Source organism: Schistocerca gregaria, chromosome 10 (assembly GCF_023897955.1).
Source record: "Schistocerca gregaria isolate iqSchGreg1 chromosome 10, iqSchGreg1.2, whole genome shotgun sequence".
NCBI lineage: Eukaryota > Metazoa > Arthropoda > Insecta > Orthoptera > Acrididae > Schistocerca > Schistocerca gregaria.
The window spans coordinates 98184464-98197438 of NC_064929.1; the positions used below are offsets into that span (position 1 = coordinate 98184464).

Here is a 12975-nt window from a genome sequence, read left to right on the forward strand (position 1 = left end):
TGCAGTCAGCTGCTACTGGTGTTGCTAGTTGTGACTGCTGAAAACAGATGCGGTAGCAATCAATTCATGGAGTGAGTTCTATGTTTTGCGATAGTCTGTCTCTGACAAGCAAGCACAGGTGACATATGTGCGAACACAGGAAGCTTGCAGACCCTCGCTGCCTGCAGACACCAAGCAGCCACACAAGGAGGGTGGCCTAAGCCGTAGGCGAAATGTGCTCATTCGCTTTGGCGCGACGTCGAACTATAAATAATGCTGTCACTAGCGTGAGCGTTGCGTGAGCGTCGTGGAAAGTCGGAAAAGTTGGCTGCGAGGGTGAGTGCCAAGTTTGGGGAGCGTTACGTAGTATGCGCAGTGCAATGGAGACGCGGAAACTTGTTGTGGCCCAGTGTTTTGCAGTTGGACGACAAGATTGGTACACAGTAGTAAAGAGCGAGGCACTGAGTTGGCATGAATAATGGAGTGCACAATGGGGCTCGAGATGTGTTTGTTACCTCAGATGCTGTATGACTGTCGACAAGGAGTGAAAACGGAGCAATTTGTGACGTCTCTTTCAATTTAAGACGTTAAAAACAGACGGAATTTGCATTTGTAATACCAGAGCATCGAAACTACTTGGAACTTTTGTGTATATGAACGGGTCCGCGCCTTTGTACTCTGCTCCCTTCACCGCTACAAACCAACCAACCATCGTGTCCGTGCGCATCTGAGTCGCAAAGAATGGGGAATAGCGCAGTTAGCTCGTGCATGGGGTGTAGCTCAGTTGGTAGAGCGTTCGCTAGAGCAGTGAAAGGTCCATGGTTCAAGCCGCGGCGCCTGCATTTTTTGTGGTCAGTGCATGGTAAGTGTTGGTCGCGGCGAACCTAAAGGCACGCAAGATGTTGCAAAGCCAGCGTCACAGACTGATATGATGTATACTGACGTAAGGAGAGCAAGATGTAAGTGTGGGGACCGGCTGTTATCGAGGTGTCATCGAGTGCAGATCTGTCTTAGGTATCGCGGCTTAACCACATTGAAGTCTAGAGGGTGGACATCACGTTGGTCTTACTCAGAGCGGTGTCCGAATTCTATTTTCGACGTTATACGTGCCACTTTCATTGTGGCCAACTACGATTCGATACAGAATGCACGAAACCTGAAAGACACCCTAACGGATACATAGAGAGTAGTGTTTGTCTGCTGAATAATGGGAGTGCAAGGGTCTGTGTCGTCTATACGGCTGTATGTAGCACCATTAGTCTTCGGGGGGGTGGGGTGCGGGCGTAGCTCAGATGGTAGAGCGCTCGCTTAGTATGCGAGAGGTACTGGGATCAATACCCAGTGTCTCCAGAATTTTTAACACACCTACATGCGCACCTTGCCATGCAAGAGGAATAATTCACAACCAGCAAATGTGTCTAGGAAGATACAAGCGAATGATTAGCATCCACAATTGACAAGTGTGCTGTTATTAGTGCGCAGGAAGCACCCTCCTCCCACGCCTACACTTAATTTAGAAACAGTACAAGTGTTCCCGTAAGATTCTCAAGCCTATGTCGGAAAGATCTGCCTTGCGCCGAGTTCACGTAAATCCCACTGCACATTCCTATTCTTTGCGTGCAGTCAGCTGCTACTGGTGTTAATAGTTGTGACTGCTGATAACAGATGCCGTAGCAATCAATTCATGGAGTGAGTTGTATGTTTTGCGATAGTCTGTCTCTGACAAGCAAGCACAGGTGACATAGGTGCGAACACAGGAAGCTTGCAGACCCTCGCTGCCTGCAGACACCGAGCAGCCACACTAGGAGGGTGGCCTAAGCCGTAGGCGAAATGTGCTCATTCGCTTTGGCGCGACGTCGAACTATAAATAATGCTGTCACTAGCGTGAGCGTCGTGGAAAGTCTGAAAAGTCGGCTGCGAGGGTGAGTGCAAAGTTTGGGGAGCGTTTCGTAGTATGCGCAGTGCAATGGAGACGTGGAAACTTGTTGTGGCCCAGTGTTTTGCAGTTGGACGACAAGATTGGTACACAGTAGTAAAGAGCGAGGCACTGAGTTGGCATGAATAATGGAGTGCACAATGGGGCTCGAGATGTGTTTGTTACCTCAGGTGCTGTATGATTGTTGACAAGGAGTGAAAACGGAGCAATTTGTGACGGCTCTTTCAATTTAAGACGTTAAAAACAGACGTAATTTGCATTTGTAATACCAGAGCATCGAAACTACTTGGAACTTTTGTGTATATGATCGGGTCCGCGCCTTTGTACTCTGCTCCCTTCACCGCTACAAACCAACCAACCATCGTGTCCGTCTGCATCTGAGTCGCAAACAATGGGGAATAGCGCAGTTTGCTCGTGCATGGGGCGTAGCTCAGTTGGTAGAGCGTTCGCTTGGCATGTGAAAGGTCCAGGGTTCAAGCCGCGGCGCCTCAATTTTTTGTAGTCAGTGCATGGTAAGTGTTGGTCGCGGCGAACCTAAAGGCACGCAAAATGTTGCAAAGCCAGCGTCACAGACTGATATGATGTATACTGACGTAAGGAGAGCAAGATGTAAGTGTGGGGACCGGCTGTTATCGAGGTGTCATCGAGTGCAGATCTGTCTTAGGTATCGCGGCTTAACCTCATTGAAGACTAGAGGGTGGACATCACGTTGGTCTTACTCAGAGCGGTGTCCGAATTCTATTTTCGACGTTATACGTGCCACTTTCATTGTGGCCAACTACCATTCGATACAGAATGCACGAAACCTGAAGGACACCCTAACGGATACATAGAGAGTAGTGTTTGTCTGCTGAATAATGGGAGTGCAAGGATCTGTGTCGTCTATATGGCTGTATGTAGCACCATTAGTCTTCGGGGGGGCGGGCGTAGCTCAGATGGTAGAGCGCTCGCTTAGTATGTGAGAGGTACTGGGATCAATACCCAGTGTCTCCAGAATTTTTAACACACCTACATACGCACCTTGCCATGCAAGTGGAATAATTCACAGCCAGCAGATGTGTCTAGGAAGATACCAGCGAACTATTAGCATCCACAATTGACAAGCGTGCTGTTATTAGTGCGCAGGAAGCACCCTCCTCCCACGCCTACACTTAATTTGGAAACAGTACAAGTGTTCCCGTAAGATTCTCAAGCCTATGTCGGAAAGATCTGCCTTGCGCCGAGTTCACGTACATCCCACTGCACATTCCTATTCTTTGCGTGCAGTCAGCTGCTACTGGTGTTGCTAGTTGTGACTGCTGAAAACAGATGCCGTAGCAATCAATTCATGGAGTGAGTTGTATGTTTTGCGATAGTCTGTCTCTGACAAGCAAGCACAGGTGACATAGGTGCGAACACAGGAAGCTTGCAGACCCTCGCTGCCTGCAGACACCGAGCAGCCACACAAGGAGGGCGGCCTAAGCCGTAGGCGAAATGTGCTCATTCGCTTTAGAGCGACGTCGAACTGTAAATAATGCTGTCACTAGCGTGAGCGTTGCGTGAGCGTCGTGGAAAGTCGGAAAAGTTGGCTGCGAGGGTGAGTGCCAAGTTTGGGGAGCGTTACGTAGTATGCGCAGTGCAATGGAGACGCGGAAACTTGTTGTGGCCCAGTGTTTTGCAGTTGGACGACAAGATTGGTACACAGTAGTAAAGAGCGAGGCACTGAGTTGGCATGAATAATGGAGTGCACAATGGGGCTCGAGATGTGTTTGTTACCTCAGGTGCTGTATGATTGTCGACAAGGAGTGAAAACGGAGCAATTTGTGACGTCTCTTTCAATTTAAGACGTTAAAAACAGACGGAATTTGCATTTGTAATACCAGAGCATCGAAACTACTTGGAACTTTTGTGTATATGAACGGGTCCGCGCCTTTGTACTCTGCTCCCTTCACCGCTACAAACCAACCAACCATCGTGTCCGTGCGCATCTGAGTCGCAAAGAATGGGGAATAGCGCAGTTAGCTCGTGCATGGGGTGTAGCTCAGTTGGTAGAGCGTTCGCTAGAGCAGTGAAAGGTCCATGGTTCAAGCCGCGGCGCCTGCATTTTTTGTGGTCAGTGCATGGTAAGTGTTGGTCGCGGCGAACCTAAAGGCACGCAAGATGTTGCAAAGCCAGCGTCACAGACTGATATGATGTATACTGACGTAAGGAGAGCAAGATGTAAGTGTGGGGACCGGCTGTTATCGAGGTGTCATCGAGTGCAGATCTGTCTTAGGTATCGCGGCTTAACCACATTGAAGTCTAGAGGGTGGACATCACGTTGGTCTTACTCAGAGCGGTGTCCGAATTCTATTTTCGACGTTATACGTGCCACTTTCATTGTGGCCAACTACGATTCGATGCAGAATGCACGAAACCTGAAGGACACCCTAACGGATACATAGAGAGTAGTGTTTGTCTGCTGAATAATGGGAGTGCAAGGGTCTGTGTCGTCTATACGGCTGTATGTAGCACCATTAGTCTTCGGTGCGGGCGTAGCTCAGATGGTAGAGCGCTCGCTTAGTATGCGAGAGGTACTGGGATCAATACCCAGTGTCTCCAGAATTTTTAACACACCTACATGCGCACCTTGCCATGCAAGAGGAATAATTCACAATCAGCAGATGTGTCTAGGAAGATACAAGCGAATGATTAGCATCCACAATTGACAAGTGTGCTGTTATTAGTGCGCAGGAAGCACCCTCCTCCCACGCCTACACTTAATTTAGAAACAGTACAAGTGTTCCCGTAAGATTCTCAAGCCTATGTCGGAAAGATCTGCCTTGCGCCGAGTTCACGTAAATCCCACTGCACATTCCTATTCTTTGCGTGCAGTCAGCTGCTACTGGTGTTACTAGTTGTGACTGCTGATAACAGATGCCGTAGCAATCAATTCATGGAGTGAGTTGTATGTTTTGCGATAGTCTGTCTCTGACAAGCAAGCACAGGTGACATAGGTGCGAACACAGGAAGCTTGCAGACCCTCGCTGCCTGCAGACACCGAGCAGCCACACTAGGAGGGTGGCCTAAGCCGTAGGCGAAATGTGCTCATTCGCTTTGGCGCGACGTCGAACTATAAATAATGCTGTCACTAGCGTGAGCGTCGTGGAAAGTCTGAAAAGTCGGCTGCGAGGGTGAGTGCAAAGTTTGGGGAGCGTTTCGTAGTATGCGCAGTGCAATGGAGACGTGGAAACTTGTTGTGGCCCAGTGTTTTGCAGTTGGACGACAAGATTGGTACACAGTAGTAAAGAGCGAGGCACTGAGTTGGCATGAATAATGGAGTGCACAATGGGGCTCGAGATGTGTTTGTTACCTCAGGTGCTGTATGATTGTTGACAAGGAGTGAAAACGGAGCAATTTGTGACGGCTCTTTCAATTTAAGACGTTAAAAACAGACGTAATTTGCATTTGTAATACCAGAGCATCGAAACTACTTGGAACTTTTGTGAGTATGAACGTGTCCGCGCCTTTGTACTCTGCTCCCTTCACCGCTACAAACCAACCAACCATCGTGTCCGTCTGCATCTGAGTCGCAAACATTGGGGAATAGCGCAGTTTGCTCGTGCATGGGGCGTAGCTCAGTTGGTAGAGCGTTCGCTTGGCATGTGAAAGCTCCAGGGTTCAAGCCGCGGCGCCTCCATTTTTTGTAGTCAGTGCATGGTAAGTGTTGGTCGCGGCGAACCTAAAGGCACGCAAAATGTTGCAAAGCCAGCGTCACAGACTGATATGATGTATACTGACGTAAGGAGAGCAAGATGTAAGTGTGGGGACCGGCTGTTATCGAGGTGTCATCGAGTGCAGATCTGTCTTAGGTATCGCGGCTTAACCTCATTGAAGTCTAGAGGGTGGACATCACGTTGGTCTTACTCAGAGCGGTGTCCGAATTCTATTTTCGACGTTATACGTGCCACTTTCATTGTGGCCAACTACGATTCGATACAGAATGCACGAAACCTGAAAGACACCCTAACGGATACATAGAGAGTAGTGTTTGTCTGCTGAATAATGGGAGTGCAAGGGTCTGTGTCGTCTATATGGCTGTATGTAGCACCATTAGTCTTTGGGGGGGCGGGCGTAGCTCAGATGGTAGAGCGCTCGCTTAGTATGCGAGAGGTGCTGGGATCAATACCCAGTGTCTCCAGAATTTTTAACACACCTACATGCGCACCTTGCCATGCAAGAGGAATAATTCACAACCAGCAGATGTGTCTAGGAAGATACAAGCGAATGATTAGCATCCACAATTGACAAGCGTGCTGTTATTAGTGCGCAGGAAGCACCCTCCTCCCACGCCTACACTTAATTTAGAAACAGTACAAGTGTTCCCGTAAGATTCTCAAGCCTATGTCGGAAAGATCTGCCTTGCGCCGAGTTCACGTAAATCCCACTGCACATTCCTATTCTTTGCGTGCAGTCAGCTGCTACTGGTGTTGCTAGTTGTGACTGCTGATAACAGACGCCGTAGCAATCAATTCATGGAGTGAGTTGTATGTTTTGCGATAGTCCGTCTCTGACAAGCAAGCACAGGTGACATAGGTGCGAAAACAGGAACCTTGCAGACCCTCGCTGCCTGCAGACACCGAGCAGCCACACTAGGAGGGCGGCCTAAGCCGTAGGCGAAATGTGCTCATTCGCTTTGGCGCGACGTCGAACTATAAATAATGCTGTCACTAGCGTGAGCGTCGTGGAAAGTCGGAAAAGCCGGCTGCGAGGGTGAGTGCCAAGTTTGGGGAGCGTTTCGTAGTATGCGCAGTGCAATGGAGACGCGGAAACTTGTTGTGGCCCAGTGTTTTGCAGTTGGAGGACAAGATTGGTACACAGTAGTAAAGAGCGAGGCACTGAGTTGGCATGAATAATGGAGTGCACAATGGGGCTCGAGATGTGTTTGTTACCTCAGGTGCTGTATGATTGTCGACAAGGAGTGAAAACGGAGCAATTTGTGACGGCTCTTTCAATTTAAGACGTTAAAAACAGACGGAATTTGCATTTGTAATAAAAGAGCATCGAAACTACTTGGAACTTTTGTGTATATGAACGGGTCCGCGCCTTTGTACTCTGCTCCCTTCACCGCTACAAAACAACCAACCGTCGTGTCCGTCTGCATCTAAGTCGCAAAGAATGGGGAATAGCGCAGTTTGCTCGTGCATGGGGCGTAGCTCAGGTGGTAGAGCGTTCCCTTGGCATGTGAAAGGTCCAGGGTTCAAGCCGCGGCGCCTCAATTTTTTGTAGTCAGTGCATGGTAAGTGTTGGTCGCGGCGAACCTAAGGGCACGCAAGATGTTGCAAAGCCAGCGTCACAGACTGATATGATGTATACTGACGTAAGGAGAGCAAGATGTAAGTGTGGGGACCGGCTGTTATCGAGGTGTCATCGAGTGCAGATCTGTCTTAGGTATCGCGGCTTAACCTCATCGAAGTCTAGAGGGTGGACAACACGTTGGTCTTACTCAGAGCGGTGTCCGAATTCTATTTTCGACGTTATACGTGCCACTTTCATTGTGGCCAACTACGATTCGATACAGAATGCACGAAACCTGAAAGACACCCTAACGGATACATAGAGAGTAGTGTTTGTCTGCTGAATAATGGGAGTGCAAGGGTCTGTGTCGTCTATATAGCTGTATATAGCACCATTAGTCTTTTGGGGGGGCGGGCGTAGCTCAGATGGTAGAGCGCTCGCTTAGTATGCGAGAGGTACTTGGATCAATACCCAGTGCCTCCAGAATTTTTAACACACCTACATGCGCACCTTGCCATGCAAGTGGAATAATTCACAACCAGCAGATGTGTCTAGGAAGATACAAGCGAATGATTAGCATCCACAATTGACAAGCGTGCTGTTATTAGTGCGCAGAAAGCACCCTCCTCCCACGCCTACACTTAATTTAGAAACAGTACAAGTGTTCCCGTTAGATTCTCAAGCCTATGTCGGAAAGATCTGCCTTGCGCCGAGTTCACGTAAATCCCACTGCACATTCCTATTCTTTGCGTGCAGTCAGCTGCTACTGGTGTTGCTAGTTGTGACTGCTGAAAACAGATGCCGTAGCAATCAATTCATGGAGTGAGTTGTATGTTTTGCGATAGTCTGTCTCTGACAAGCAAGCACAGGTGACATAGGTGCGAACACAGGAAGCTTGCAGACCCTCGCTGCCTGCAGACACCGAGCAGCCACACTAGGAGGGCGGCCTAAGCCGTAGGCGAAATGTGCTCATTCGCTTTGGCGCGACGTCGAACTATAAATAATGCTGTCACTAGCGTGAGCGTTGCGTGAGCGTCGTGGAAAGTCGGAAAAGTCGGCTGCGAGGGTAAGTGCCAAGTTTGGGGAGCGTTTCGTAGTATGCGCAGTGCAATGGAGACGCGGAAACTTGTTGTGGCCCAGTGTTTTGCAGTTGGACGACAAGATTGGTACACAGTAGTAAAGAGCGAGGCACTGAGTTGGCATGAATAATGGAGTGCACAATGGGGCTCGAGATGTGTTTGTTACCTCAGGTGCTGTTTAATTGTCGACAAGGAGTGAAAACGGAGCAATTTGTGACGGCTCTTTCAATTTAAGACGTTAAAAACAGACGGAATTTGCATTTGTAATACCAGAGCATCGAAACTACTTGGAACTTTTGTGTATATGAACGGGTCCGCGCCTTTGTACTCTGCTCCCTTCACCGCTACAAACCAACCAACCATCGTGTCCGTCTGCATCTGAGTCGCAAAGAATGGGGAATAGCGCAGTTTGCTCGTGCATGGGTCGTAGCTCAGTTGGTAGAGCGTTCGCTTGTCATGTGAAAGGTCCAGGGTTCAAGCCGCGGCGCCTCCATTTTTTGTAGTCAGTGCATGGTAAGTGTTGGTCGCGGCGAACCTAAAGGCACGCAAGATGTTGCAAAGCCAGCGTCACAGACTGATATGATGTATACTGACGTAAGGAGAGCAAGATGTAAGTGTGGGGACCGGCTGTTATCGAGGTGTCATCGAGTGCAGATCTGTCTTAGGTATCGCGGCTTAACCTCATTGAAGTCTAGAGGGTGAACATCACGTTGGTCTTACTCAGAGCGGTGTCCGAATTCTATTTTCGACGTTATACGTGCCACTTTCATTGTGACCAACTACGATTCGTTACAGAATGCACGAAACCTGAAAGACACCCTAACGGATACATAGAGAGTAGTGTTTGTCTGCTGAATAATGGGAGTGCAAGGGTCTGTGTCGTCTATATGGCTGTATGTAGCACCATTAGTCTTCGGGGGGGGGGTGGGTGGGGAGGCGGGTGTAGCTCAGATGGTAGAGCGCTCGCTTAGTGTGCGAGAGGTACTGGGATCAATACTCAGTGCCTCCAGAATTTTTAACACACCTACATGCCCAACTTGATATGCAAGTGGAATAATTCACAGCCAGCAGATGTGTCTAGGAAGATTCAAGCGAATGATTATCATCCACAATTGACAAGCGTGCTGTTATTAGTGCGCAGGAAGCACCCTCCTCCCACGACTACACTTAATTTAGAAACAGTACAAGTGTTCCCGTAAGATTCTCAAGCCTATGTCGGAAAGATCTACCTTGCGCCGAGTTCACGTTAATCCCACTGCACATTCCTATTCTTTACGTGCAGTCAGCTGCTACTGGTGTTGCTAGTTGTGACTGCTGAAAACAGATGCCGTAGCAATCAATTCATGGAGTGAGTTGTATGTTTTGCGATAGTCTGTCTCTGACAAGCAAGCACAGATGACATAGGTGCGAACACAGGAAGCTTGCAGACCCTCGCTGCCTGCAGACACCGAGCAGCCACACTAGGAGGGCGGCCTAAGCCGTAGGCGAAATGTGCTCATTCGCTTTGGCGCGACGTCGAACTATAAATAATGCTGTCACTAGCGTGAGCGTCGTGGAAAGTCTGAAAAGTCGGCTGCGAGGGTGAGTGCCAAGTTTGGGGAGCGTTTCGTAGTATGCGCAGTGCAATGGAGACGCGGAAACTTGTTGTGGCCCAGTGTTTTGCAGTTGGACGACAAGATTGGTACACAGTAGTAAAGAGCGAGGCACTGAGTTGGCATGAATAATGGAGTGCACAATGGGGCTCGAGATGTGTTTGTTACCTCAGGTGCTGTATGATTGTCGACAAGGAGTGAAAACGGAGCAATTTGTGACGTCTCTTTTAATTTAAGACGTTAAAAACAGACGGAATTTGCATTTGTAATACCAGAGCATCGAAACTACTTGGAACTTTTGTGTATATGATCGGGTCCGCGCCTTTGTACTCTGCTCCATTCACCGCTACAAACCAACCAACCATCGTGTCCGTCTGCATCTGAGTCGCAAACATTGGGGAATAGCGCAGTTTGCTCGTGCATGGGGCGTAGCTCAGTTGGTAGAGCGTTCGCTTGGCATGTGAAAGGTCCAGGGTTCAAGCCGCGGCGCCTCCATTTTTTGTAGTCAGTGCATGGTAAGTGTTGGTCGCGGCGAACCTAAAGGCACGCAAAATGTTGCAAAGCCAGCGTCACAGACTGATATGATGTATACTGACGTAAGGAGAGCAAGATGTAAGTGTGGGGACCGGCTGTTATCGAGGTGTCATCGAGTGCACATCTGTCTTAGGTATCGCGGCTTAACCTCATTGAAGTCTAGAGGGTGGACATCACGTTGGTCTTACTCAGACCGGTGTCCGAATTCTATTTTCGACGTTATACGTGCCACTTTCATTGTGGCCAACTACGATTCGATACAGAATGCACGAAACCTGAAAGACACCCTAACGGATACATAGAGAGTAGTGTTTGTCTGCTGAATAATGGGAGTGCAAGGGTCTGTGTCGTCTATACGGCTGTATGTAGCACCATTAGTGTCCGGGAGGGGGGTGGGGTGCGGGCGTAGCTCAGATGGTAGAGCGCTCGCTTAGTATGTGAGAGGTACTGGGATGAATACCCAGTGCCTCCAGAATTTTTAACACACCTACATGCGCACCTTGCCATGCAAGTGGAATAATTCACAACCAGCAGATGTGTCTAGGAAGATACAAGCGAATGATTAGCATCCATAATTGATGAGCGTGCTGTTATTAGTGCGCAGGAAGCACCCTCCTCCCACGCCTACACTTAATTTAGAAACAGTACAAGTGTTCCCGTAAGATTCTCAAGCCTATGTCGGAAAGATCTGCCTTGCGCCGAGTTCACGTTAATCCCACTGCACATTCCTATTCTTTGCGTGCAGTCAGCTGCTACTGGTGTTGCTAGTTGTGACTGCTGAAAACAGATGCCGTAGCAATCAATTAATGGAGTGAGTTGTATGTTTTGCGATAGTCTGTCTCTGACAAGCAAGCACAGGTGACATAGGTGCGAACACAGGAAGCTTGCAGACCCTCGCTGCCTGCAGACACCGAGCAGCCACACTAGGAGGGCGGCCTAAGCCGTAGGCGAAATGTGCTCATTCGCTTTGGCGCGACGTCGAACTATAAATAATGCTGTCACTAGCGTGAGCGTCGTGGAAAGTCGGAAAAGTCGGCTGCGAGGGTGAGTGCCAAGTTTGGGGAGCGTTTCGTAGTATGCGCAGTGCAATGGAGACGCGGAAACTTGTTGTGGCCCAGTGTTTTGCAGTTGGACGACAAGATTGGTACACAGTAGTAAAGAGCGAGGCACTGAGTTGGCATGAATAATGGAGTGCACAATGGGGCTCGAGATGTGTTTGTTACCTCAGGTGCTGTATGATTGTCGACAAGGAGTGAAAACGGAGCAATTTGTGACGTCTCTTTCAATTTAAGACGTTAAAAACAGACGGAATTTGCATTTGTAATACCAGAGCATCGAAACTACTTGGAACTTTTGTGTATATGAACGGGTCCGCGCCTTTGTACTCTGCTCCCTTCACCGCTACAAACCAACCAACCATCGTGTCCGTCTGCATCTGAGTCGCAAACAATGGGGAATAGCGCAGTTTGCTCGTGCATGGGGCGTAGCTCAGTTGGTAGAGCGTTCGCTTGGCATGTGAAAGGTCCAGGGTTCAAGCCGCGGCGCCTCCATTTTTTGTAGTCAGTGCATGGTAAGTGTTGGTCGCGGCGAACCTAAAGGCACGCAAAATGTTGCAAAGCCAGCGTCACAGACTGATATGATGTATACTGACGTAAGGAGAGCAAGATGTAAGTGTGGGGACCGGCTGTTATCGAGGTGTCATCGAGTGCAGATCTGTCTTAGGTATCGCGGCTTAACCTCATTGAAGTCTAGAGGGTGGACATCACGTTGGTCTTACTCAGAGCGGTGTCCGAATTCTATTTTCGACGTTATACGTGCCACTTTCATTGTGGCCAACTACGATTCGATACAGAATGCACGAAACCTGAAAGACACCCTAACGGATACATAGAGAGTAGTGTTTGTCTGCTGAATAATGGGAGTGCAAGTGTCTGTGTCGTCTATATGGCTGTATGTAGCACCATTAGTCTTCGGGGGGGCGGGCGTAGCTCAGATGGTAGAGCGCTCGCTTAGTATGCGATAGCTGCTGGGATCAATACCCAGTGTCTCCAGAATTTTTAACACACCTACATGCGCACCTTGCCATGCAAGAGGAATAATTCACAACCAGCAGATGTGTCTAGGAAGATACAAGCGAATGATTAGCATCCACAATTGACAAGCGTGCTGTTATTAGTGCGCAGGAAGCACCCTCCTCCCACGCCTACACTTAATTTAGAAACAGTACAAGTGTTCCCGTAAGATTCTCAAGCCTATGTCGGAAAGATCTGCCTTGCGCCGAGTTCACGTAAATCCCACTGCACATTCCTATTCTTTGCGTGCAGTCAGCTGCTACTGGTGTTGCTAGTTGTGACTGCTGATAACAGACGCCGTAGCAATCAATTCATGGAGTGAGTTGTATGTTTTGCGATAGTCCGTCTCTGACAAGCAAGCACAGGTGACATAGGTGCGAACACAGGAACCTTGCAGACCCTCGCTGCCTGCAGACACCGAGCAGCCACACTAGGAGGGCGGCCTAAGCCGTAGGCGAAATGTGCTCATTCGCTTTGGCGCGACGTCGAACTATAAATAATGCTGTCACTAGCGTGAGCGTCGTGGA

The 12975-nt window shown here is 49.0% G+C and overlaps 1 non-coding gene across 1 annotated transcript; it reads left to right on the top strand.

Annotated features, from left to right (window-relative positions):
- Window positions 1-2334: 2334 nt before the first annotated feature.
- On the top strand, window positions 2335-2407 carry Trnaa-ggc (transfer RNA alanine (anticodon GGC)). Its single transcript has one exon. It is a non-coding gene; the product is annotated as a tRNA-Ala (tRNA).
- Window positions 2408-12975: the final 10568 nt, after the last annotated feature.